The sequence below is a fragment of the Lepidochelys kempii genome, chromosome 1 (assembly GCF_965140265.1).
Source record: "Lepidochelys kempii isolate rLepKem1 chromosome 1, rLepKem1.hap2, whole genome shotgun sequence".
Taxonomy (NCBI): domain Eukaryota; kingdom Metazoa; phylum Chordata; order Testudines; family Cheloniidae; genus Lepidochelys; species Lepidochelys kempii.
The window spans coordinates 225,069,237-225,096,042 of NC_133256.1; the positions used below are offsets into that span (position 1 = coordinate 225,069,237).

The 26,806-nt window shown below is 40.9% G+C and overlaps 2 protein-coding genes across 3 annotated transcripts in view; one reads left to right on the plus strand and one right to left on the minus strand.

Annotated features, from left to right (window-relative positions):
* Nucleotides 1-26,806, plus strand: part of WNT7B (Wnt family member 7B) — a 131,984-nt gene that overhangs the window by 85,302 nt on the left and 19,876 nt on the right. The window lies entirely within an intron of this gene.
* ATXN10 (ataxin 10) overlaps nt 3,997-26,806 on the minus strand; it is a 338,101-nt gene continuing 315,291 nt past the window's right edge. The window contains exons 12-13 of the transcript XR_012155466.1: nt 11,015-11,090; nt 3,997-4,164 (exon numbers count right to left, since the gene is read on the minus strand). The gene's annotated coding sequence lies outside the window, so the exon portion shown is untranslated. The remainder of the gene's footprint in view (nt 4,165-11,014; nt 11,091-26,806) is intronic.

Here is a 26,806-nt window from a genome sequence, read left to right on the forward strand (position 1 = left end):
CAAAATTTTTATTAGGAAATACTGAAACATTTCACTGTGACATTTTCGATCAAAACAAAACACTTTGGCATTCCTGACATTGAAATGTTTTATTTTGGTCTATTGGACTGACCCACAACATTTTGTATCAAGTCAGTTCAACATTAAATTGCCTTTTCCCATTATTGAGTTTTTCCTTGTGGAAGTTGTAGTTTGGCATCCTGATGTCTCCATTCTCCCTATGGGCCAGGCTCCCTAGCCAGACTATATCTCAGATGATGCACCCAAAGTCATGTGACTTCCATGAGGCCTCACACAGCTCAGTCTGAGGGAAATCCGCTTTGCATTATGGGTGATGTAGTGCTCCAAGGAGCCTAGTGTGTAGGAGAGAATGGAGGCTCAAACTACAACTCCCATAAGGAAATGTGCCAATAGGGCAATGCAGTTTAATGTTTTGTTGAATTGATTTGAAAGGAAAATTTCAATTTTCCAGCTACTGCATTTTTAGACTAGCTTTAGTGGAAGGTCTCTGGAAGCAGATCAGTGTTCCGTATAGTGAGGCATTATAGGCAGAGTTGGAAGCTGGCCTATAGTTAAGGTTTCCTGTCACCTCCCAGTGGAAGATCCTACCTCCACTTGCATATAACTTTGCCAACTTTAACCATTCAGGATAAAAACTTTCTATTGCAGGGGTCTGCCTCAATCTGAATGAGGTAGGTGAAAAAATAATATGCAATCGTGTAATTAATGCATAAATACAAAGGGACTGAATTAATGTTGCATAGGCAACATTTCCTCTCTTTCCAGTACTTGACTTTGCCATTTTAATGTACATTTTAATCTAATTATACAATAATATATATATAAAAATCTATATAAAATCACAGACACATACGGCTGGAAGGGACCAAAAATTCAGCAAGTGCTGCCCCCTGCGCTGAGGCAGGACCAAGTAAACACAGACAGGCGTTTGTCCAACCTGTTCTGTAAAACCTCCAATGACGGAGATTCCCCAACCTCCCTTGGAAGCCCATTCCAGAGCTCAACTGCCCTTATAATTAGATTTTTCCCCCCAATATAACCTAAATCTCCCTTGCTGCAGATTAAGTCCATTGTGTCATGTCCTACCTTCAGTGGACATGGAGAACAATGGATCCCTATCCTCTTTATGACAGCCCTTAACACATTTGAAGATTGTTATAAGGTCCCCCCCGCCCAAGTCTTCTTTTCTCAAGACTAAACATGCCCAGCTTTTTTAACTTTTCTGCAGAGGTCATGTTTTCTAAATCTTTTATGATTTTTGTTGTTCTCCTCTGAACTCTCTCTCTGAACTCTGGCCCTAAAATGTGGCACCCATAATTGGGCACAGTACTCCAAGGCCAAAGAGAGTGGTACAATTACCTCCCATGTTTTACATACAGCACTTCTGTACACCCCAGAATGGGGTTGGCGGGTTTTTGCAACGGGATCACATTGTGACTCATGTTCAGTTTGGGATCCACTATAATTCCCAGATCCTTTTCAGCAGTACTACCACCTAACCAGTTATTCCCCATTTTGTAGTTGTGCATTTCTTTTTTCCTTCCTAAGACCACTATATTGCACTTGTCTTCATTGAATCTCATTTTGTTGAATTCAGACCAATTCTCCAATTTCTCAAGGTTGTTTTGAATTCTAACCCTGTCCTCCAAAGTGCTTGCAACCCCACCCAACTTGATGTCCTCTGCAAATTTTATAAGTATACTCTCCACTCTATTATCCAAGTCATTAATGAAAATATTGAAAAGTACCAGACCTAGGACTGACCTATGAGGGCCCTCACTAGATACCCTTTCCCAGTTTGACAGCAAACCATTGATAACTACTCTTTGAATACTATCTTTCAACCAGTTGAGCACCCTCCTTATAGTAATTTCATCATGACTACATTTCTCTAGTTTGCTTATGAGAATGTCTTGTAGCACTGTGTCAAAAGCCTTACTAAAATCAAGATATGTCACGTCTGCTGCTTCCCCTCTATCCACTAGGCCAGTAACCCTGTCAAAGAAGGAAATTAGATTAGTTTGGCATGATTTATTCTTGACAAATACATGCTGGCTATTCCTTAGAACCCTATTATCCTCTAGGTGCTTACAAACTGATTGTTTAATAATTCGATCCAGTATCTTTCCAGGTATCAAAGATAGGCTCACTGTTCTAGAATTCCCTGGGTCCTCTTTGTTCCCCTTTTTAAAGATAGGTACTATGTTTCCCTTCTCCAGTCCTCTGGGGCCTCACCCGTCTTCCAGGAGTTCTCAAGTTCCAAGATTGCTTGAGCTAGTTCCTTAAGTACCCTAGTTTGAACTTCACCAACTTAATCAATTTCTGCCAACTTCAGTACATCTAACTTATCTAAATATTCTTTAACCTGCTCTTTCCCTGGCTTGTGTTCCTTTCCCCCTTGTTGTTAATATTGTGTTAAGTATCTGGTCACCTTTAATGAGGAATGGAGCAAAATACACATTCAACACCTCAGCCTTCTTGGTGTTGTAAATTATTAGCTGTCCTTTGCTGCTAAGTAGAGGACCTACACTTTCCTTTGTCTTTCTCTTGATCCTAATGTAATTAAAGAACCTGTTCTTATTACCTTTTATGTTCCTTGCTAGTGTAACTCATTTTGTGCCTTAGCCTTTCTGATTTTGTCCCTACATGCTTGTGCTATCATTTTGTTCTTTACCTCAGCAATTTGTCCATGTTTTCACTATTTGTAGGATTTCTTGTGGATTTTCAGGTCATTGAAGAGCTCCTAATGTAGCCATATTGGCCCCTTCCTATTCTTCCTATATTTTCCTTGCACTGGCATGGTTTGTAGTTGTACCTTTAATATTGTTTCCTTGAGGAACTGCCAGGTCTCCTGAACTCCTATTTTCCTTAGATTTTTTTTTGGGGGGGACCTTAACTACCATTTCTCTGAGTTTGTCAAAGTCTTCTTTTTTGAAGTCCATTGTCCTTATTCAGCTTCTCTCACTCCTTTATTTTCTTATAATTATTAAATCTATCATTTCATGATCATTTTCACCCATATTGCCTTCCACCTTCAGATTTGCTACCAGTTCCTCCCTGTTGGTAAGAATCAACTCTAAAATGGCTGTCCCTCTGTTTTGTTCTGAAACAAAAATTTGTCCCCAATAGATTTCAAGAACTTATTGGAAATTCAGTGTTTTGCTGTATTACTTTGCCAACAGTTGTCTGGGTAAAGTCCACATTATTACCAGATTTGTGTTTTGGATATTCCTGTTATTTGTTCTACAAACGCCTCATCCACCTCCTCTTCCTGATTTGTTAGTCTATAGTAGACCTCTACCAAGACATCACCCCTCTTTTTTGCCCCCTTTATCTTTATGTAGAAATTCTGAACTGGTCTTCCTCCCACCTCCTTCTGCACCTCAGAACAAGTGTATAGACTCTTGATGTATAATGTAACACTTCTTCCCCTTTTACTCTGCCTGTCCTTCCGCAACAAGCTATACCTCTCTATATCAATATTCCAGTCCAGAGACGTATCCCACCAACTCTCTCTCTATGTAGGGATGGGGCTCAGCCAAAACCCCATTGATGAAATACTGGCCCCAGTGAAGTCAATGGGAGTTGTGAACACCCCTGACTTTTGAGTGGGTCCAGAATATAAATGCAGATCTGAATTTCAGTCTGATTCCTAGCTCTAAACGTTGCAAAGTAGAAGGCTGAAATATGGATTTAGTTTCATATTTTCAGTCTGGGCAAAACTTAAAATAAAAAAAATCCCTCTAACAACATTAAATTTAATTTCTCTACAGAAATACATATTCACAGAGTCAGATGGTAACTGATGTTATTGTAAGAAAAACAATTTATGGTAAAATAAAAAGTAATGCAGGTAAATAATTAATATATGAATAAATTAAAATCTATGCATGTTTGGGGGATACTAATGATATTACAAATCAGTTAAGCTTTACTCTTGTGGTTTCTAGGTCGTCAAAATCTCTTCCCTAGATGATAGGTTTGATCATCCAGTCCAACTCTCTACATCAGGCAGGAAAGACTAAACATAGCATTATAACTCATAACTGCATGTGTTGCATCCTCCCTTTTCTTCTCTGTTGTTTCACATGTATCCTATTTGGTAAACCATACGTTCTTCAATCAAAGTGCACTAAGCAGTATCTAGAAATAGTATGAAAAACACAATGTAATGCAGCATAAATTTATACCCATGTTGCAGAATAGTAATACAATGCAAATAAGTGCTACATATACACAAGACTCATCTTTTCAGCCACTTCTTTGTCTGACATAAGGCATTTTCTTTCCTTTCTTAAATAAAATAAGAGAAACAAAGAAAATGACTGCATCAGAGGTGTTTGTGTATATGCCTTGTGCATTTTGGTTTACGAACAAATGTTTTACCATTTTACCACAGGATCAGCTCACTGATCCATCCAACCTGCTAGCCTGCCTGTAGCAATAGACAGTTCTGTAGAATCCAAAAGAGTCCTCAAAATGAACAGACAAGTATGTTATTCTCTAATGAGGCAGAATTTCCTTCCTGAGCCCTGCACTTCCTTTTAGCTAACACTCTGTGTGGCTCTGCAGCATGAGATTCGATTACCCATACCTTTATTTTATTTCTGTTTTAATAATATACAGTATAGCCATCACCATGACATCCAAATTATTATTATTAGGGACATAAAGGAACAATCAAATCAGACTAAAAAAAAAGAAGAGAGAATGAGAAGGCAGTGCCATAGAACACCTGAAAAGATAAGCCTTGCATTGCATTCCATTCTGAGACATGCACTGTGCTTTTAGGGTTGCTCTATCCTCTAAGGCCCCAATTCAGCAAAGCACTTGAAGTCCATCCCTGTTCAGCATATTTTTAATTTTAAGCACATGCTGAAATTTTTTGATCCATAGGAATATCTTGATGAATTGGAGTTTACAAATTAACAAATTTGGGAGGAGATTCTCAGCTGGTGGTAATTGTCAGTTTCTGCCTCGTACACTCTAATCAGAACTGAGAGTCTGACTCTGGTCAGAACTGACCTTAGCATTTGTGGGTGGGCCTGGGAAACAACTTTTAGTCTCTCTCAAATGCAGAGGCATCTTGAGAATTTGGGGATGGGTAAATAAGAGAATGCTTAGGGACAGAACTCCAACCAAATTTTAAGTAAAAGCTGTGTTTGGATGGGCAGGTTCTCTTTGGAAAACTGTTTGCACCCCAGAAACCCCATGAGTACACAGAGGGTAGGGAGGAGGAATCTCCAACTATTCATACAAGAAATGCAGACTGGCTCTGAAATCAATTAATAATTTAAAAGAAATTGCCCTCAGGTTTAAAAGCTTTGGGCAATATAAACACAAAGTCAGGAACGCATTTTACCCATAGGCAATATTTTATAGCTATTCCTCTGCCTCCCTGCGACAGCAGGAAACCCTGCCCTCATCCAGCTGAACCTCCATCCCATTCAGGGGAGGTTTCCATGCAAGGTCGTGTTTGACAGGGTCAGCATTATCTTGTGGGTTCTGAGGGGAATGATGTCACAGAGAGTGGCGATCCTGCTTCTGCCGCAAAATTAAGGGGTTTCAAACCACTGAGGGAGAAAAAGTGGTGAGTTCTAAAAATCTCCCCCACCTTCTGTTTTTAATGTCCATTTTTGACTGCTACCCATGAGGCTTTGCCACCTCTCCGTATGCTGTTCAAGGGGATGATTTGGCCCTCAGATAAGGTTGTGCATAAACACTCCCTATGCCAAACATGGACATTTTCCCTCAGTTAATGGTCTTGTCACCTACAGTAAGCATACACCTTCAGAGACCCAAAAAAATCACAAGAAAAGAAATCTTAAATCTGAAGGCTTTGTGACAAAGCATTAAATGCCACAACCCCGGAGCTAAGTGCAGATTAAAAATAGCAAAACAACCCACCACTGATATCTAAGAATTTAAAAGCAATTGGGAGTTCAAAATTAGCACCAGACTGAGCTCCTCTTTGGCAAGGGACTGACATACACTTCAACTGAAAGGGCAGCCACAGAACCCACCAACCAATAAAGTTGCTTCCCCCTGCTACTCGGTCTGAGTTGCAATCTAAATTAAATGTATTTGAAACATGAACCTGTCCATCAGTTATACTATACTGTTACATTTAATGTTGAGATTGTTTTCCATATTTACAATGGAAGCCTTTAAGCTGTTACAACTCAGGGTGAATTGAGAGAGAGAGAGAGAGAACTTCAGTAATGGTGAATGGCTATGGGACAGTTCAACAAATGGTAGTGATCAGTACTGGGCAATTGGGGAGGGGTATTTGGTAAGGGGGTTAGTTCAGGGCACTAACAGATGGTTAACTGGTGGGGAGTATTTAGAATCAGGACATTCATAGGGGTAGCATTGATGGAGAAGTCAGCATTGTGGAAGGTTACCAACACCAATAACCCAAGCAGAAATGTGTGGAACCTTGTGATAGGTGACTAATAAAAGTCATGGTGTTTACCTCAAATGTGTACTGGTTTTCTCTTCTCTATATATATCAGCATTTGTGGTAAATTAACCCCCCCCCCACACACACACACACACACACTCTGCTAAGGGTTATATTCCCCGATAAACACATTTTTAGATTTTCTGTAGCTATAACAAAGCAAGATCTTGCTTGTATTCCACATTGATTTGACCTAAATGTCATAGTATGATAACTAGGACAACAACATGAACAAGACTTGGGCATGTACTAATTCCCCATCTTCCTTTTTCCCTATTTTCTCAAGATAATTTAAAAAGATGTAGGCTATTAGCAATCTCCCCCCCATAAATTATAAAAGACTAGGGAAGAAGAAAACATTGTGGTGATTGGATTTTCTCAATTTCTTTGCAAAGACCTGCAATATTGCTTTGTTTTTCATTAGTATGCTTTATAGAATTCCATAGAAAAAGAACTTGAAATAGTATTAGGGAATTATTTTTTAAACCATGATGTGACCAGTAGAGAAGAGTTTGAAGTAAAAGTTGCTTTTGGGTAAAGATCAACAGCATCATCAGTTTGATTAAAGGTTGATTAAACTTGCTCTAAATAAATAAAATAATTCTCCTCCCTCTCTGTCTCAATCTCTCACCCAAACTGAACTGATGTTCAATAAATTTTCCTACCTTTTCATTTTCACCTGCTCCTGCACTTCCTGGTTCAATCTGGGGAAAGATCGTCTTATGGTTGAACCACAGACTGGGAAACCTGGGTTCAATTCCCAGCTCTGCCAGAGACTTCCTGTGCGACCGTGGGCAAGTCATCTCAGCTCTCTAAACCACAGTTTCCCCATCTTTGACATCAGATGATAATTCTAATCTAAGTGGGGAGCAGTGAGGCTTAATTTATGTTCGTAAAATGCTCTGACATCTGACATCGTCAAATGAAAGGCGTTCTATAAATGTAATGTCTTATTACCTGAACAGTTAGCAGCAGGGAAGAAATACCATGAAAGGTATCATGAACTTTGTGCCCTGCCTGAGAGCAGGACTACTGTAAAATCCCATGAGAAAGCCTGGTCTAATGAGATTTCCAGCCTAGTTTCTGTAGGCAAGAAGTTTGTATACTCTGGATCAGTATCCATAAAGACAGAACTCTACTTCACAAAGTTTGCCTATTACTGGTATTTGTAAGGCATGTACAAAAAATAGAGGGACAGAACAAAGGCCACAGGGAAAGAAACTAGTGATTACTGTATACTCACTGTTCTATCTCTGTGCTGTCATTCTCTGAGTAACTCTTACTGTCCAAGAAATTCTTTTTCTAGCTACTGGTGCACAGTGACATTCTGACATTAGCAGTGAGGCTTGAACATTTTCTCTTCTTTTCCTTTCTGTCTCTGATTTACTTTTACTTCAGCACTTCAGTAATGCTGAAACCATGTTCCATTCTCTTTTGTTTGCTTTTCTCTTGTCCACTGATCAACTGTGTTGCTTTATTACAGACACTGTAATATTAACTACAATATAAACAGAAGCTCTTAGCAGGAGAGTTTGCTGGGATTTCCCTGACCTATTACACAACAGGATTTTCCACAGCAACACTTTTGTATTTGTTTTCAGGGATTAGTGGCAATATTCCACATACTACTGACATAATGAGGCATAAGGGTCACACAATAAAGGCCAGAAACTGGTTTTTTACAGGATCCCAGACATACTGCATTACTGGGGATGTACGCTATAATATTGAAAGGCGACGGATTATGCCCAAAATTGAGAGCCAAGTAAAGCTGTCTGCAGGTCCATACACAGCATGGATTATTTCCATGTGTACAGTACATTGTACAAAGTTAAATTCAAAGTGATTGCCTTGAATGTTTTTTATAGCATGTTGTCACTTTATGGTACACAGAGTAACATTACATCATGTGAGAGAATAAAACACAACTTGGTACAATGTAGCCTAATCCAGACTTTTCACGTGAAACATTTGTTTTGTTTTGGTTTTAAGACATTTGCCTTTCAAACTGGTTTGTTTTAATTAGAGATCAACCTGAACCACAAAAGATGGATTTGAACTTTCCCAGAGTTCAGTGGTGTTCAGATCTGGCTTTTGGTTTGGCCCATCATCGAGAGAGGGGTCAGCTGCAAAGTTCAGATCTGGAGACAAATGTCGCCAAAGTGCGGGGCTGTTGAGATTGTTTGGAGTTTTGATTCAGTGCCATCTCTAATTGTAATGGTGGTTTTTGGAATAGAGACACTTGCTAAAACTTTTTAAAAAATGGTTATTTAATCAGTGGCTGGAAGTTTGGTGTTAATATAAAACCAATTATTTAATTGTTAGTATATCACTGAAATGGACTGGGTGTACTATTTCTGGTGAGAGGTGGGGTCAAACCACAACGACTGGGTCCATGCCTCAAGTCTGAACACCCTGAAGTTCTAGGGTGTTTGCAGCTGAGGTTTGGTTAAAGCAAGCCTCGTCTCCACTTCTGAGATATTCCTCCTGAAAACATCTGGTAGTTCTATGCAGACTAGAGTATTATTTCCTCATCCTTCAAATGGTTTAATTTCTGGATTAAAGGAGTATGAAGACTGTTAACTCATAACTTCTGTATCTACTTGTCTCTTGTCTTTTACTGAAATTGTAGAAGACAAGAGGGGCAGAGACCATCCTTTTGTTCTGTGTTTGTACAGCATCTAGTACAATGGGGCCCTAGTCCATGACAGGAACTCCTAGATATTGCCACAATAAATTAAAAAATGTATACAACTGATCTGAAACAATGACTGCATATGGGCATATTGGTCCACATAGAGTAAGAGGCAACCCAATCTGTTTTCATTAAGTTTGAAAATATTCAAACAACTCTTTTCTGAGTCCCCTCACTTTCTAGTCCAGTCAGGACCAAAGCATAGGAGGTGAAATACAGTACACTCCCATTTATCCAAATATCCTAGTTATCCAAATCCACAGTGTATCCTCCATATAGATCTATGCTAGTTAACCACCCACAAATAACTTCTCAGTTACCTCTTAGTGTGAATTAATGGCTCTGTACTTGTAATGCTTAATACTTGGTATTTATGAAAGTAAAAAACAACAACTTTGAGTTTATTAAAATACCAGAATTGTATTAAAGTCACCAGGAATATAATTTTAATACAATTCCGGTATTTTAATAACTCAAAGGTTTTTTTTACTCTTTAATAAGTACAAAGTATTAAGCATTAGAAGTACAAAACAGTTGATTAGCACTAATAGATGCTAAGAGACTAACTGAGAAGCTATTAAGTGATTTAGGGCATGTCTTCACTACCGGAGTAAGTCAATCTAAGTTACGCTACTCCAGCTACATGAATAACGTAGCTGGAGTTGAAGTAGCATAGGTCGACTTACCCCGGTATCTTCACTGAGCTGCGTCAATGGGAGACTGTCTCCCAACTGCTTACTTTACTCTTCTCAGGGAGCTGGAGTACTGGAGTTGACCGGAGAGTGCACTACCATAGATTTAGTGGGTCTTCACTAGACTTGCTAAGTCAACACCCGCTGCATCAATTGCAGCGGCGTCGATCTCCCCGGTAGTGAAGACAAGACCGAACGAACATAGGCCTACATGCAGTGAAACTGCTGCTCAAAATAGCACTTCCGTCTATCTGAACACCCAGTTATCTAAGTTTTGGATGTCCTCCAGGCCATTCAGATAAATGTGAGTGTACTGTACTGCAAAAAAAAGTTGCTCTTGTGAGATTTCCAGACCCATTTTGCAAACCAAGAGGACTGCATAAGCACCCAAACGTTTGTGTATTTATCCAAAATTCAGAATTTTTCAAAGTAATGAATGATACATTTATTCTTTTAAACAGAGAAAATGGTATATTTATTTTTCTGAAGTGAGAAAACATTTCCACAAATATTTGTTCAAATTTGAAAGCAAATTTTGATTTGACCCTATTCAAAACCCTTTCTTGCTTGCTTTCCACAAAATTTGACTTAGTTACAATGAATTCTCAAGAGAAACAAATTTAAAGCTCAAATTTAAGGGCATTCACATTGTATGTTCATTTGTAAAATTTGCAAGTCATGCTGTGTTAGTTATATAAGCCATCCAACCAGGCAACAGAAACAATAGCATATAACTTATGTAACCAGTTGACTATTCATAGCACATTGTTAATGAAAAATCTGCAGAATTAGTCACTGAAGAAATCTGAGAATGATTTCAAAACACCAACATCTGAGAATTTTGTGATACGTTCATTATTTATAAAAGAAAAGAAAAAGCTAAATTCAAATATATTATTTGTTGCATATTCATCCATCACTACATGTGACATTCCAGAAAATAAGATCTGGTAACACCCTAAACAAATATCTGTCTCAGATAGCCTGGGCTCAAAAAGATAAATATCCCTAAGTTATTCAGAATGAAATGCCATTTTATAATTCTTTAGAAGACTATATTAGAACCTCCTGATCACATCCTTTTACTGTAAGATTAGAGCTGAAATCCAGCGTGAGTTTTTACATTAAAAGTTTGGTACTTACCTCCCACCTAGTTCAGAAATTTCATGGCTGGGCAGACAGTGTTTTTCTTTTCAGACACATTTATTCTTTTTCAGACCTAGGTGGAATAGAATAGAATTATAATATGACAAGCTAGGAAAATTTACTAAAATAAGTGTCACTGTGTGGAGCATAACCTTTTCATCCTAATTATTAAGACTAATAGAGGACCTTTCTGTTTTTAATCTAATATTTTCCAAAACAAAATATAATACAGGATAATGTAGAAATATTAAGATAGAATGGATGCTATCAGCATTTTGGGGCTAAATTCTCATTTGCACTAAGGTCCCTTTACACCACTGTAGCAATTAAATGTACACTCACTTTAAAGCCCCTTCACACTGTCAGACTGGACAAAGAGGTCTTATTGCAAATAAGAATCACTCATGTTATGTTTATCGCATACTGATATTTACCCATTCCTTATATACAAATAGGTAATACTGCAGATACTGCAGTAAATTTAACTACTGCCAGGAGTTAACTCAAAATTTCAATGACACCCAATTAAACATTTAAATTCTATAAACACAAAGTACTAGATTCTGAGCAGGTGCAAAAATCAGTACAGCTCTGACCCAAAATGAATTTTTCTACAACACCTACTGCTAACTGCATGACACCAAAATGATATGTTCAATACACATACCTACAACAAATACAGTAATTATCTACCTCTGAGAAAATGGACCATATGCCTTGAACAATTCTTCTTTGTTATGCTGGTTAATCCTAAAAGTTACCATTTCAATATATTAGCCAGATCTATAAAACCATCTTATCACTCTACATTCTCATTATATTACACCTTTGCTGTGCAGACCTCTGTTATGTAGTTTACACAGAGCAGATTTTTTTCCTTTACAGCATACATAGAAAGGCATGACATTTCATCCAAAAATGTGTGCACTGTGGAGGAACCCTAAAGGAAATTGAAACAGTTCACATCTAGTGCTCAAAATCTCTAAACAGTTACGATGAATTTTAGTTCCAGCTTTCACCATTTCAACTGTTCTCAAATTTGTTCTACAGAATATTGGTTGGGTTGCATGACCCTTGCTAGTAGATTTCCAACAAGTTCCTAGCCTATAATTTTCTACCAATGCAATGTAACAATTTAGAGGACTGATTCTTCAGTCCTTACTCAGACAGAATTGTCCAAGGACTCCCACTGTCTTCTAAAATTAGTATTAATAACTTTTTTTTATTTGTTTTTGCGGACATAGAAATTTTTCAATAGGCAACACCATCTTGACACCAGTAGTATGCTGAACCCAATGCAAACAACTTGTAACAAAGATTACTAGCCTTTCTTTCTTTAATCAGCTATTCTAGAGTGTTCCTCTCCATTAATTAGTGGAAGAGGTAATAATGCACTATATGTCTAAAAAGAAACCATTTCCCTTATAAATGGGGTTAACTTTGCATACTGGAAATGCAGGCCTCTCATTTGAAATCAACAGTATCTCATATGCAAAAACTTTCTAGAGGACCGGATTTCCTTGTGATTGCAATTCCATTGTAACTGTTTATGAAAGGATTTATTTGCAAAATCAATACATTTCAAGGACTGTGCTAGTTTTCATAGGACTTAAAAAAAAGAGTGTGTGGACACAGGCCAGTGCATGCACAAAAAATACTTACACCATACAATAAGGTGTTAGATTCTAGAATCTTGCACCAGGGTGAAGAGCCATTCTGCTGCTTCACACTGGTTGCAAGAGTAAATGTGTCCCATTCGCTGCAATCCAGGATAAAAAAGGTATTAGGCTATGTCTACACTAGCACGGATGTCAGCAAAACTTTTGGCCCACAGGGGTGTGAAAAAATCACCCCCCTGAGCACCATAAATTTTGCCAGCATAAGTGCTCGTGTGCACAGCGCTACGTTGGCAGGAGACGCCCTCCCGCCGATATAGGGTGAATAGATAGCAAGTGTGAAAAACTGGGACAAGGGATGGGGCGTAACAGATGCCTATATAAGACAAAGCTCCAAATATAGGGACTGTCCCTATAAAACTGGGATATCTGGTCACCCTACGCAGGTATAGCCACATCCGCAATTTGAGCTGGTTTTATTATGTCAAGAGGAGAGCTCTCTCCTGTCTGCATAACGTGGCTACATGAGCGATCTTACAGCAGCACAACTGTATTGGTCAACCTGGGCCTCTGTAAGCTTGTAATTGTAGACTTGGCCTTAGAGTGTCTTTTTGAGCCAGAGGGAACTAGGAGGGGGAAGAAGATGAAAACATTTACCACCATGACTGGTAAAACAGCTAGGACTGTTCCTGACTGGATTATTCCATTAAAATGTCCCAGTTCATAGAATCATAGAATATCAGGGTTGGAAGGGACCTCAGGAGGTCATCTAGTCCAACCCCCTGCTCAAAGCAGGACCAATCCCTAACTAAATCATCCCAGCCAGGGCTTTGTCAAGCCTGACCTTAAAAACTTCTAAGGAAGGAGATTCCACCACCTCCCTAGGTAACACATTCCAGTGCTTCACCACCCTCCTAGTGAAAAAGTTTTTCCTAATATCCAACCTAAACCTCCACCACTGCAACTTGAGACCATTGCTCCTCGTCCTGTCATCTGACACCACTGAGAACAGTCTCGATCCATCCTCTTTGGAACCCCCTTTCAGGTAGTTGAAAGCAGCTATCAAATCCCCCTCATTCTTCTTTTCCGCAGACTAAATAATCCCAGTTCCCTCAGCCTCTCCTCATAAGTTATATGCTCCAGCCCCCTAATCATTTTTGTTGCCCTTCGCTGGACTCTTTCCAATTTTTCCACATCCTTCTTGTAGAGTGGGGCCAAAAACTGGACACAGTACTCCAGATGAGGCCTCACCAATGCCAAATAGAGAGGAATAATCACGTCCCTCGGTCTACTGGCTATACGCCTACTTATACAGCCCCAAATGCCATTAGCCTTCTCGGCAACAAGGGCACACGATTGACTCTCATCCAGTTTCTCGTCCATTGTAACCCCTTTTCTGAAGAATTTCTGTATAGCCACTTGGTCCCTAGTCTGTAGCAGTGCATGGGATTCTTCCATCCTAAGTGCAGGACTCTGCACTTGTCCTTGTTGAACCTCATCAGATTTCTTTTGGCCCAGTCCTCTAATTCGTCTAGGTCCCTCTGTATCCTATCCCTACCTTTCAGTGTATCTACCTCTCCTCCCAGTTTAGGGTCATCTGCAAACTTATTGAGGGTGCAATCTACGCCATCCTCCAGATCATTAATGAAGATATTGAACAAATAGTTGCTTAGGTCAAATGTATGGTACAGCTTTTATTGTGGATATCTGATTTTATCAACAAAGGATATGTTTCTGCTAAAAGTAAATTCTCAAGTGGGGAGAAATGGTTTGCAAATTGGTGATAGCATTTTGTTATATAACTGACAATTTTTTGAAGTCTAAGAGTGCACTTTGAAAGCATAAGAGAGGACAAAATAATCAGGAGGCATAACAACATAACAGTTTGACAATATTAATGACCATGTCGTATATCATTATTATGACATTGTCATTAAGACAGTATAGGCATTTCTCTTTTTCAGATTAACTACACCTTTACACTCCTGTGCTGTTTACTGATGATCCGTACCAGACATTTGTTCACTTTTGTCTAAGACTTTATGGGCTCTAGAAAACTCTTGGCAACTACACACACAGCTAAGAACTCATATGGCTTCCATCGCCAAGAAACTAAGCACCATACAATTTCAACGTATTTATCCTAGCAACACCTCTGGGAGGTAGGGCAGTGCTATGATCCCTATTTTACAGATGGGTAACTGAGGCACAGAGAGGCTAAGTAACTTGTCCAAGATCACACAAAGACTGCGGCAGGCAGGGAATTGAACTGAGGTCTGCTAAGTTCTCGACTAGCACCCTAACCACTGGCCCATTCTTCTTCTCTTCAATTAGCCTTACTCCTGAAAGGAAGGATGTTTTTGTTCTTAAGACATTGGACTGGAACTCCATTGGACTGGAACTCAGGAAGTCTGACTACAGTTCCCAGCTCTACTACTGATATTCTGAGTGACGCTAGGCCCCAATCCTGCAAAGAGAATCATACAGTTGGACAGCTCGGTGTGCTCACACAGTTTTCTTTGCTGGATAGAAGCCTTAATGTCTGTGCTTCAGTGAAACAGAGATACTATTTTCTTTCCATCACCCCCTGTACGTCTTGTCTATGCAGATGGTCAGCTCTTTGTGGCAGAGCCTGTCTCTTCTATGCACAATGCTTAGTACACAGGAGCACCAATTCAGTTGGGGTCTCTGGGTGCTAGTGCAATACAAATGATAACACAATTGTACTGGACCACTAAAAGACACTGCTCAGACCTATTCAAGTAACACTAGTGATATGACCAAAATCCACAACAACAAGGCATTTCAATGTTAGAGCTGCCATTCCATTCTGAGCGCACAGTAGTGTGCCTAGAAACTGCGGTTTAATACTTAGAACTATCCCTAATTCAGTGATCCTTTTAAAAGCTGTTATTATTTAACATGTTTCTACAGAAAGTGCCCAGGTGTGCATGGTGATTTACAAGACAATAAAGACATGACCACTGCCCGAAGGAATTTGTTATCCTGGTTACACATGACATAACATAATACAGAAAAAGATGACATCATGCAAACAGCAGTGAAGAATACATAAAATAAGATTCTGCCCAGTATACATCACTCTCATTTCATTGTTATTGCTTTAATTATTACAATATTTATTTCATTATTTAAATTAAATAAAATTAAAGTTGTCATAGCCAACAGTCCATACAACATGAGCCAATGATAGGGCTAGAGGTCCTAATTAAAATTAATGGGAGTTGACAGTGCTCGGCACCTTGCAAGAATTGGGTCCATAGTGACTCAACTATAATGAAATTCCATTAATGGTAAAGTAGAACAAACAACTTAGACTGTTTTTATTCATGAAGAGCCTGATCCTGCAAGACCTTCACACATGGAACTCCCACTGACTTCAGTGATTTTGTGAGTCTCATTAGCATGGCCCTGTTACAGAGCACCAGGGTTTTTAAGGAGACAAGCTGAAAACTAATCTATTGTAAAAAATGGTGTTAAAAGTACTACTGCTGCCCCGAGGCTCTCTGTCAACTTTTGTGATATTAGAACCAGATTTTCCGATTTTTAAATGCTGTTTTCTCCGCTTTTGCTGTGTGAAATGCCCATGGAAAAAAGGGAAGTTCCATGCACAGAGCACTCATGGGACTGTAAGCACTGTTGATCCTGAATGAGTTAGTACATTTATTACTTATTATTATTACAACATTTGGCTTTACATAGTCCCTTTACGAATATCAAAGTGTTTTAGTATGCAGTATTGTTGTAGCCGCGTTGGTCATGGCAGTGGGTGAAAATTCCCCTGGGGGAGGCGAGCTCCTTGTCCTGCCTCTTCGGCCAACACTCCGTACCTGCTCTGCCCCAGGCCCTGCCCCCACCCACTGCTGACTCGCCACTCACCTCTTCACACCACACCCTGAGATCCTCCCTCCTCTCCCCTCCTCCCCCGCCCACCTGCAGCTCACTCACCTGCTGCTCGCTTCCTCACCCCCCGCTGGACCCCCACCACCACCTGCTGTGCAGCTGGCTCGCCCATCCTGCTGCTGCCCTCCCCCCACACACACACCCTCTCCCCTTTTCACCTTAAAGCACTAAACATTCCCCAAGGGAACTGAACAGGCAACAGGTATAGTTCAAGCCAGACAGATTCTCCTCTGCGTGGCAGGGAGTTCAGTGTATGCCAGTGGTTCTCAGACTTGTGTACTGATGACCCTTTTCATACAGCAAGCCGCTGAGTGCGACCCTCGCTTATACATTAAAAACACTTTCTTATATATTTAACACCATTATAAATGCTGGAGGCAAAGCGGGGCTTGGAATGGACGCTGACAGCTCGTGCCCCCCCATGTAATAACTTCACGACCCCCTGAGGGGTCCCGAGCCCCAGTTTGAGAACCCCTGGTGTATGCTGTATAGAGAGAGACAAAAAGCCAGACTACCTGTGCCAAACTGAAGCCGAATCTCTCCTTTTGAAAAAGTGCTGGTCATTGACAGCCTGCATCAAGGCAGTAGTTTATTACCTTTCTTACACAGAATTCCCTGCCAGACTCGTTTACTTAAACTGGGTTTGAATAAAACGACTAGATGAAGAAATAAACTCACTGGCTATGTCAGCTTCTCCTTGAGCCAGGTTAGCAGCTGTTTCTTCTGGGTACTGAGAATAACTGAAGGGTCATCATTTGGAAACTGTTTGTAACCCCAATAACGCATTTTCCTACAATATAAAAGCCAGCTGAAAGTGGCCAAAAGCTTCCTGGGCTTTGGCAAATGCTTGTTAAATGGCTTCATTACCACTTTAATGGTTTAAACCCTTTAACAGTTTCAGTGATCTCTGCTACTAGGTCCCTGGAAGGCTTTTTCACTGTGTAAAAAGAAAAGGAGGACTTGTGGCACCTCACTGCATCCCATGAAGTGAGCTGTAGCTCACAAAAGCTTATGCTCAAATAAATTTGTTAGTCTCTAAGGTACCACAAGTCCTCCTTTTCTTTTTGCAGATACAGACTAACACGGCTGCTACTCTGAAACCTATCACTGTGTAAAGTTACTCAGGGATCCCCTCTGTGGCAGGGCCTCCTAACTCTCCCCAACTCCCTGTGGCAGGGCCTCCTTTCCCCCCCCACAACTCCCTGCTTGCATTCTCTCTCTCTCTCTCTCACACACACACACACACACCCCATGCCCCACAGTGAGTGTGGGGTGAGGAGAGATGTGACTGGCAGCTGCGGGGACCTCGGAGGGGGGAAGGGGATGGGATGGAGGAGAGGAGAGGAGAGGAGGGGAAAGGAGGAAGATTCACTCCAGCAGCAGCAAGCCCTGGGAGCCTCAGGGAAGGGTCAGAGCAGGGAGGGGACAAGGCGGTGGCAGGGGGGAACAGGGCCCAGGTGTCAGGCGGCAGAGATGGCTGTGTTAGGGGAGGCAATGCCTCCCCTTTCCTATTATACCCGCCACCCATGGTCCCAGGATATTAGAGAGAGACAAGGTGGGTGAGGTAATATCTTTTATTAAACCAACTTTCAGGAGAGAGAGACAAACTTTCAAGCTTACAATGCCCCAGTTGCCCCAATAAGAACTAGGTGGGTGAAACCAGCCAATCACTACACTCTCAAATGAACGTACACAGGAAAATGATAAAAAAACAAAAGCACCCTATCACCTGTGGGTGAAAACTTTTCGCAAAGTGATCGCTCTATGTGTGACCTATCAGTCCTCAACATCAAAGGAAACCTGCTCAACACTTTCAAAAGACAAGTCTTGGTGTTTAAATTAATAACTTTGCTAGACACTAAAAAATCATGGACTGAACAGAGACACAATATTTATGGCTTATTACAATAACACACTAACAACCCCCCACTCCTCCCCAGTGACTGGATGGGTGTTAAGGGGCCACTTCACCTTGAATGGTCCCTTGAAATATGTGTTAACTAATTATGCTAAAAAATCGGTTCCACCTTGTATTTTGCTGTGACTCTCTGAGTATGTTTCCCAGACCTGAAGAAGAGCTCTGTGTAAGAGAAAAATCTCGTCTCTCACATCAACAGAAGTTGGTCCAATAAAAGATATTACCTTGTCCCTCTCTAAAGTATTTTAAGGCTTACATTTTCTAACTCTCAACATCAGATGTTTCAAGTGGGGAACCAAAAAATTGAGGCATCTCAAATCATTAGTCATTTTCAAAGAGGTAGTTGTAGAAATATTACACCCCACAGCAAGTCATTAGTAGAGCCAGGAATAGAAGCCACACAGGAGTCTCTCCCTGTTCCAACTATTACTTCACAAATTATGCTTTAAAAGTATTAACAGCATTGTAAAAACACAGCAGAGTGTGACTGGGACACTCTGCACAGACTGTTCTCAATAGTACAATGCATTTGGAATCTTTCCTCTTACACTTTAGGCACTGTATATTATTTGAGTCATGGACCCTTTCATTCATTTAAACGAGTGCTTAGCACCATGTTTTGATAAACCTTTGACAAAGAAAAGCAGTAGTGCTCTTTGGATCAAAACTTTGCATTGCAAATTACCTCTATTGTAGGAATGAAACATAGGTTGTCTTTTAGCTCTGAGTTAACAAGAACAGTTTGCAAAAGCAAGTGAAAGATTGAATGTCGGTATTTTAAGGGTGAGATTTTTTTAAAGCACCCAACTCCCTTAGGTATTTTAAAAATCCTACCCTAAATTCATAGCTAATTCACCTAGCTCACATGAGCTGTTGAACAAAATCCACCCAATAACCAACTCCCAATGCATGGACTAAAACACAACAGAATTATGCACAGGTTTAAAAAAGAAATGTTGACAATAGCTTTTGGTTGTGAGCGGTTTATTGAATATGGTTAAGAGGCAAATTATTTGCGTTAGAAACAGACCATAAATTGTTGAAAGCCATATTACAGAAGCAATTGTGAAAAGCACCCCAAGATTAGAAAATGATCATGAACTTGGAAAAGTACTCAGTAAATGTGAAAAAACAGGCATAAAAAGCAAGTTCTTACAGTGGACATACTTCCAAGAGTACCTATAAATAGTGAAAGCAAGGGGCTGCAGGAAGAGAAGTGTGAAGTAAATATTACCTATATATTACCCATTTTTAAAAGAAAGCCTGACAAACCCAAATGAGCAACACAAAATTACCCAATTTTACAAGAACTTGAGAGAATAATTCTAGATGGCTGGCCAACAAAAAAACCCAGCACCTCCAAGCATAAAAAAGTGTTGGGACTCTAGAGATGAAAATGCTGCATAGGATGCAATTCTGTACATAGGACATCATGTCATAATAATACACAGCCTCAGGTTTGAACTACTAAGCATCATTTGCAGTGCCCACCCATGCATGAAATCTGCAATCAGTACAAGGAACAGAATGCAAAAGACCCACTGAAACCAAATGAAACTGACTGCATTTTGTCCAAAGTCAGGGCAGATTTATTTGAAACAAACAGGAAACAGTCTCCAAGGACTACTACTGATATATATATGTTTTTAACTTCAGCTGTTGCATATCAAGTATCAAAATTTGCATGACACAGGATTCAAGATAAGTTACTCACAGATGTTGGACTGCATTTTCAAGTGGCTCATTATAGCAAATCTTTTTGACATATCAGTTCAAGCACACCACACTTCAAGTCCTTACCATGCACAGTCAAGTAAGTGAACAGCAAAAGTAGTGCAATGTAACACACACCTTGACTAGAAAAGTGTCTGATATATTCAAGAGATCCATATTTAGCATGCCTAAAACGTCACTTGACACCTCAGAATGCCTTATTAAGATCACCAGCTCCGAAGTTCTTGGGCAAAAGATCAAATTCTTAATATCATCATCTAAAAGATTTTCTGAAACAGAGTATGTCTACACTGGAGTTGGGGGTATAATTTTCAGTTTAGGTACACACACATGCTAGCTCAATGAGAGCTAGTGCGCTAAAAAAAAGCAGTGTAAATATGACTACATGGGAGGAGCAATGGGCTAGTCCTCTTGAGTACTATCCCATCTGAAATCCATGACACAGACTTGGGGTGGTTAGCCCTTTCTGCTTCTCTCACTGCCCTGACTACACTGCTAATTTTAGCCCGAGTTGGAAATTACACCTTCAAGTGTGTTGACATACCTGCAGACAATTAACACTGAAGTAGTTTTTAAAAGACTATATGCCAGGAAACTGGAAAAAAATAAATACTGAAACAAAAATGTCAAACAGTTACTCCATATTGCAACTGGGAGAGAATATTAGATTTCAAACAGAAAGTGTCTGTCCAGGTAACATCTATACAATCTATACAATCCCACATCAAGTTCATGTGTTGTGTTAAAGGTAAGCTCTATAGGACATGGTGCACTGACAGGAGTAACACATGCTCACCCAGTCACTGACAATGAAAAACACCAGGAGCGGCAAACAAGCTCCAGATGGCAGGTCTGTCTGAGAAGTTTCCATATGATCAGAACTCCATTGAGGTTCAGAGTTAGTGGTTATTGACAGATATATAATAAGAGGCAAAATAATCCTCTCTTCTGTCAGGAAGTTTGGGGTCACCTATCTTGACCTTCACTGTAGAGGTCTCCCTTTGTGTGTTTTGTTAGTTGGCAGTATTCATTTGTAATTGTAGGGCTTTTTTCAGTTCAAGTTCTAGTTCATTTGATGTGATTGCTTTTTAGAAAGGGAAGGTGTAACAGCACCTTCTAACAGCAACAAGGGAAGGGATTCAGTGGATACTGACTTGTGACAGGGGTATAACCTTTGTAAACTTGACCCTGGTCATATGACCCTTGTCATAAAGCGGCATGAGGACTGTTAAGTTGAGTGGCTTTGATCTTCCTCTTAGAGATCCAATGTGCACCCTTAATTCAACTGTTCTTCACTTGATCACAAGTCAGGCATCCTGAAATTAACACTTAAACAGGTTAGTCTTCTACAAGTCTATATAGAGCACTATCTGGCTTTTGAACAGAATAAAGAATATGTATATATTCTGCTGACCCAAACTGGTTATATAGTACTTACCATGTTGAGTTATTTGGCTGTTGTGTAGCTGTTTCCCTTAACCTTGGTTCTAAAGCAGAAGTGGGCAAACTACTGCCTGCGGGACCATCCTGCCTGGCCCCTGAGCTCCTGGCCCAGGACGCTCGCCCCTGGCCCCTCCCCCGATGTTCCCCTCTCCCCCCAGCCTCAGCTCACTGCGCTGCTGGAGCAGTGCTCTGGGCTGTGAGCTCCTGGGGTAGCACAGCTGCAGAGCCGTGGCCTGACCCGGTGCTCTGTGCTGCGCGACTGCCTGTCCTGGTGCAGCTGCACCGCCAGCCACCAGTGCTCCAGGCAGCGTGGTAAGGGGCCGGGGGCAGGGAGGTGGATAGAGGGCAGGGGAGCTCAGGGGCTGGTCGTGGACGGGATGTGGATAGGGGTCAGGGCGGTCAGAGGGTAGGGAACGGGGGGGGGGGGGGGGGGTTGAGTGGAGGCAGGGGTCATGGGGGGCAGTCAGGGGTGGAGGTTCCGGGGGGGTCACGGGACAGGGACAGGGAGCAGGAAGGGTGGGTGGGGCAGAGGTCCCAGAGGGGCAGTCAGGAAGGAGGAGGGGGGTTGGATGGTGTGGCAGGGTGCAGTTAGGGACAAGGGGTCCGGAGGCGGTCAGTGGACAGAGAGCAGGGGTGTGGATGGGGCAGCGGTCCCCGGGGGGCCGTCAGGGAACAGGGTGGGTTGGATGGGGCAGGAGTCCCTGGGGGCCTATCGGGGGCGTCGGATAGAGGGCGGGGGCCGGGCCATGCCTGGCTGTTTGGGGAGACACAGCCTCTGCTAACCAGCCCTCCATACAATTTCAGAAACCTGATGCAGCCCTCAGGCCAAAAAGTTTGCCCGCCCGTTCTAAAGTCACATTCAGACCATATTGTGGTTGACTGTGGTGATATAGCACATGTTCATAGAGAAAAGGGGGAACATGGTCTAAGGGGATATATTATTATCCCTCTCTTTTTCCTAATTTTTTGAGGTTAGAAGGTGAAGTTTGCTAAAAGTTATTCAGAGGCAGCTAGAAATTCCTTAAAGCCTGAAAATGCTTTAATCATTTAATTACTGAAGTTAGAGTTGTAGGTACCAAATAGCAACCATAAAGAAACTCTATCCATCCTTGTGTCAATCTTTTAGATTAAAATACTGCTGAATTAGTCCTATTTATAAACTACTGAAAATAAAAGGAGACAAAAAGACCTGATACAGAACCAATTAAAGACAGTGGAAAGATGATTTAGTTGGGGATTGGTCCTGTTTTGAGCAGGGGGTTGGACTAGATGACCTCCTGAGGTCCCTTCCAACCCTGATATTCTATGATTCTATAACTACCATTGACTTCTATGATCTTTGGATCAAGCTCAAAGAAAGAAATTTTTAATATTCTCTCTCAAAATTTCCAAAGTGCTCTTCAAAATGGTAAATAAAACATCAACCATAACATTATGAAATGCACTCAAAGATCTCCATCCATCCCTTCCTCGGGTGCTGTTGTTTAATTTTAGTTTAATTTTTTAGATATATCCATTGCCCATAAGAAATTACACAGGATTCTTCTTTGGCCTTCATCTGGCAGGGAAGACGTTTGCAAAAGGATAGGTTTTGCAATAAAATCAACCTTCTACCCAGGTCTAGTACTGCATCCAATTGACTTTAACAGGAATGTACCACTGCATTGTAGATTACACAAGTATATTTTGAAATTAATTTTGTTTAGTAACATTGTCCTGTTAGTATAATATGTATACATAGGCTTGGAAGGATTTGATTTTTGTGAGTGAATGTCGGTAAAAATGGATTTCAGCATGCACATGTGATGCTAACAGACCCCGGCCATTGGGATCAAACCTGGGACCTCCAGAGCTTAGCACATGAGCCTCTACTGCATGAGCTAAAAGCTATATGGCTGTTAGCTAAGGCTGTACAGCAGACTCATTAATCTCTCTCTAAGTGGTCTCAGTGCCACTCGATGGGATAGAACACTACACCCAGGAGGTGTGTGGGTTATACACACACACAAACCAGCAAAAATATATAATATATATTTCCATTGACAATATTTTAAATGTATGGATAGGCAAAGTAAGAAAAATGCGGCCTGAGAACTTTTTAGGGTTTGATTTAAGAATGTTTGTGTATTTTGACAAGTGATGTTGACAACTTGCAGTTTAATGGTTATGAAGCTTTAACTTTTTGAATCTCAACAGGTACGATCATAAAATAATTATTTTCTGGCATCCTCCCATAGCCTGGTCCCCATAATGTCCCACAAATGTGAAAAATTTAAAAGATAAAAATTTGAAAAATGCTTAAACCCCAGAATTTTGCGGCTCTAAAAAATTGCTTTAAAAAATAAACAGATATTCGCCATCAAAATTATAAATAAAAAAAAAGTAAAAATTGAATTCTACCGAGCTTACGTACACACCTCTTCTAACATGGTTAATCCAACTTTAACGAAATTACTAGCTAAAAAGTGTACATCACATAGTCTAATACTTCAAGTTAAAATAACCTATTTTCAGTGGCATTCAGATGAAACAAATCTCTGAATGCTGTAGGAAATAAAAATATTTAGGAAAAAAAGTACTGACACCGCTTAGAGAGATTAATGAGTCTGCTCTACAGCCTTAGTTAACAGTTACAGCAGCCTGTAACTCTGAAACAGCTAAACTCAAAACCCTGCAGCCACAGGTGAATGATCAAAATATCTATTTAGTATATATGAGCCTTTGCTGAGAGTGCTTTTACTGTGACAATATGCTGCGATGTATATGTACACTCAAATGCAGTAAACTATAGCAATTATTGAACTTGTAATAATTCCACAGTGGACCATACTAACCTTAATGCTACATTAGCAGTCTACAGAGTAGCAGCCATGTTAGTCTGTATCCGCAAAAAGAAAAGGAGGACTTATGACATCTTAGAGACAACGAATTTATTTGAGCATAAACTTTCATGAGCTACAGCTATCCGATGAAGTGAGCTGTAGCTCACGAAAGCTTATGCTCATATAAATTTGTTAGTCTCTAAGGTGCCACAAGTCCTCCTTTTCTATTAGCAATCTAAAAATTAGTCAGAAATTACATAAATTAGATGTGGACTATAGGCTGGTCCAAGATTCCAACATAGAATAGACAGACTGCTTTCACCCCACCTGCCAGAAATAGTTGGCTGTGGATTGATCCTACATCCCTACCCTGTCTGATCAGGATTTACTTATGTTAATGGGGAACTGAAGTCTTATCAGGCTTTGTTTCCTAAAATCATTTGAAAGTAAGAAGATAGTGTGTTATATTTGCAATTTTTTAATTGTACTTTTTTAAAAATCTGCAGTTAGAATGCAAATGTTGGTAGATGTGCACACACAAATGGTATTTACCCAATGTGGAAATCTGACATGCCCTGGTAAATTGCAAGAGGTACCCACCTCCTATTGCCTTTGCTTAAAAAGATTAAATTCATTTTAGGTTGTGCTGAGGGACATGTTCTAACTGAGCTATCAGATAACACCATTTCCATTTGCATTTTATGTTTTCAAAATTCAATTAGGAATTGGATTTTCTTCCTTGACACCAGACAAAGCATTTTTTTAAACCTTGTTTTAGTTGAAAGTGATGGTACTCAAGGGTAACAACCATTACTTAGCCCTGGTCTACACTAGGACTTTAGGTCGAATTTAGCAGCGTTAAATCGATTTAAACCTGCACCCGTCCACACAGTGAAGCCCTTTAATTCGACTTAAAGGGCTCTTAAAATCGATTTCCTTACTCCACCCCTGACAAGTGGATTAGCGCTTAAATCGACGTTCCCAGCTCGAATTTGGGGTACTGTGGACACAATTCGATGGTATTGGCCTCCGGGAGCTATCCCAGAGTGCTCCATTCTGACCGCTCTGGACAGCACTCTCAACTCAGATGCACTGGCCAGGTAGACAGGAAAAGAACCGCGAACTTTTGAATCTCATTTCCTGTTTGGCCAGCGTGGCAAGCTGCAGGTGACCATGCAGAGCTCATCAGCACAGGTGACCATGATGGAGTCCCAGAATCGCAAAAGAGCTCCAGCATGGACCGAACGGGAGGTACGGGATCTGATCGCTGTTTGGGGAGAGGAATCCGTGCTATCAGAACTCCGTTCCAGTTTTCGAAATGCCAAAACCTTTGTGAAAATCTCCCAGGGCATGAAGGACAGAGGCCATAACAGGGACCCGAAGCAGTGCCGCGTGAAACTGAAGGAGCTGAGGCAAGCCTACCAGAAAACCAGAGAGGCGAACAGCCGCTCTGGGTCAGAGCCCCAAACATGCCGCTTCTATGATGAGCTGCATGCCATTTTAGGGGGTTCAGCCACCACTACCCCAGCCGTGTTGTTTGACTCCTTCAATGGAGATGGAGGCAATACGGAAGCAGGTTTTGGGGACGAAGAAGATGAGGAGGAGGAGGAGGAGGTTGTAGATGGCTCACAGCAAGCAAGCGGAGAAACCGGTTTTCCCGACAGCCAGGAACTGTTTCTCACCCTAGACCTGGAGCCAGTACCCCCCGAACCCACCCAAGGCTGCCTCCTGGACCCAGCAGGCGGAGAAGGGACCTCTGGTGAGTGTACCTTTTAAAATGCTATACATGGTTTAAAAGCAAGCATGTGAAAGGATTACTTTGCCCTGGCATTTGCGGTTCTCCTAGATGTAGTCCTAAAGCCTTTGCAAAAGGTTTCTGGGGAGGGCAGCCTTATTTCGTCCTTCATGGTAGGACACTTTTATCACTCCAGGCCAGTAACACATACTCAGGAATCACTGTAGAACAAAGCATTGCAGTGTATTCAACCAGTGAATTGCTGGCATTCAACCAAAATCCGTTCTCTCTCTCTCTGTGTTATCCTCAGGAGAGTGAGATATAATTCATGGTCACCTGGTTGAAATAGGGTGCTTTTCTTCAGGGACACATTCCTGCTGGGCTGTTTGCCTGTGGCTGAACAGAAATGTTCCCCGCTGTTAGCCACGGGGAGGGGGGAGGGTTGAGGGGGTAGTCCCGCGGTGGGAGGACGCAAAATGCGACCTTGTAACGAAAGCACATGTGCTATGTATGTAATGTTAACAGCAAGGTTTACCCTGAAAGAGTGTAGCCACTGTTTTATAAAATGTGTCTTTTTAAATACCGCTCTCCCTTTTT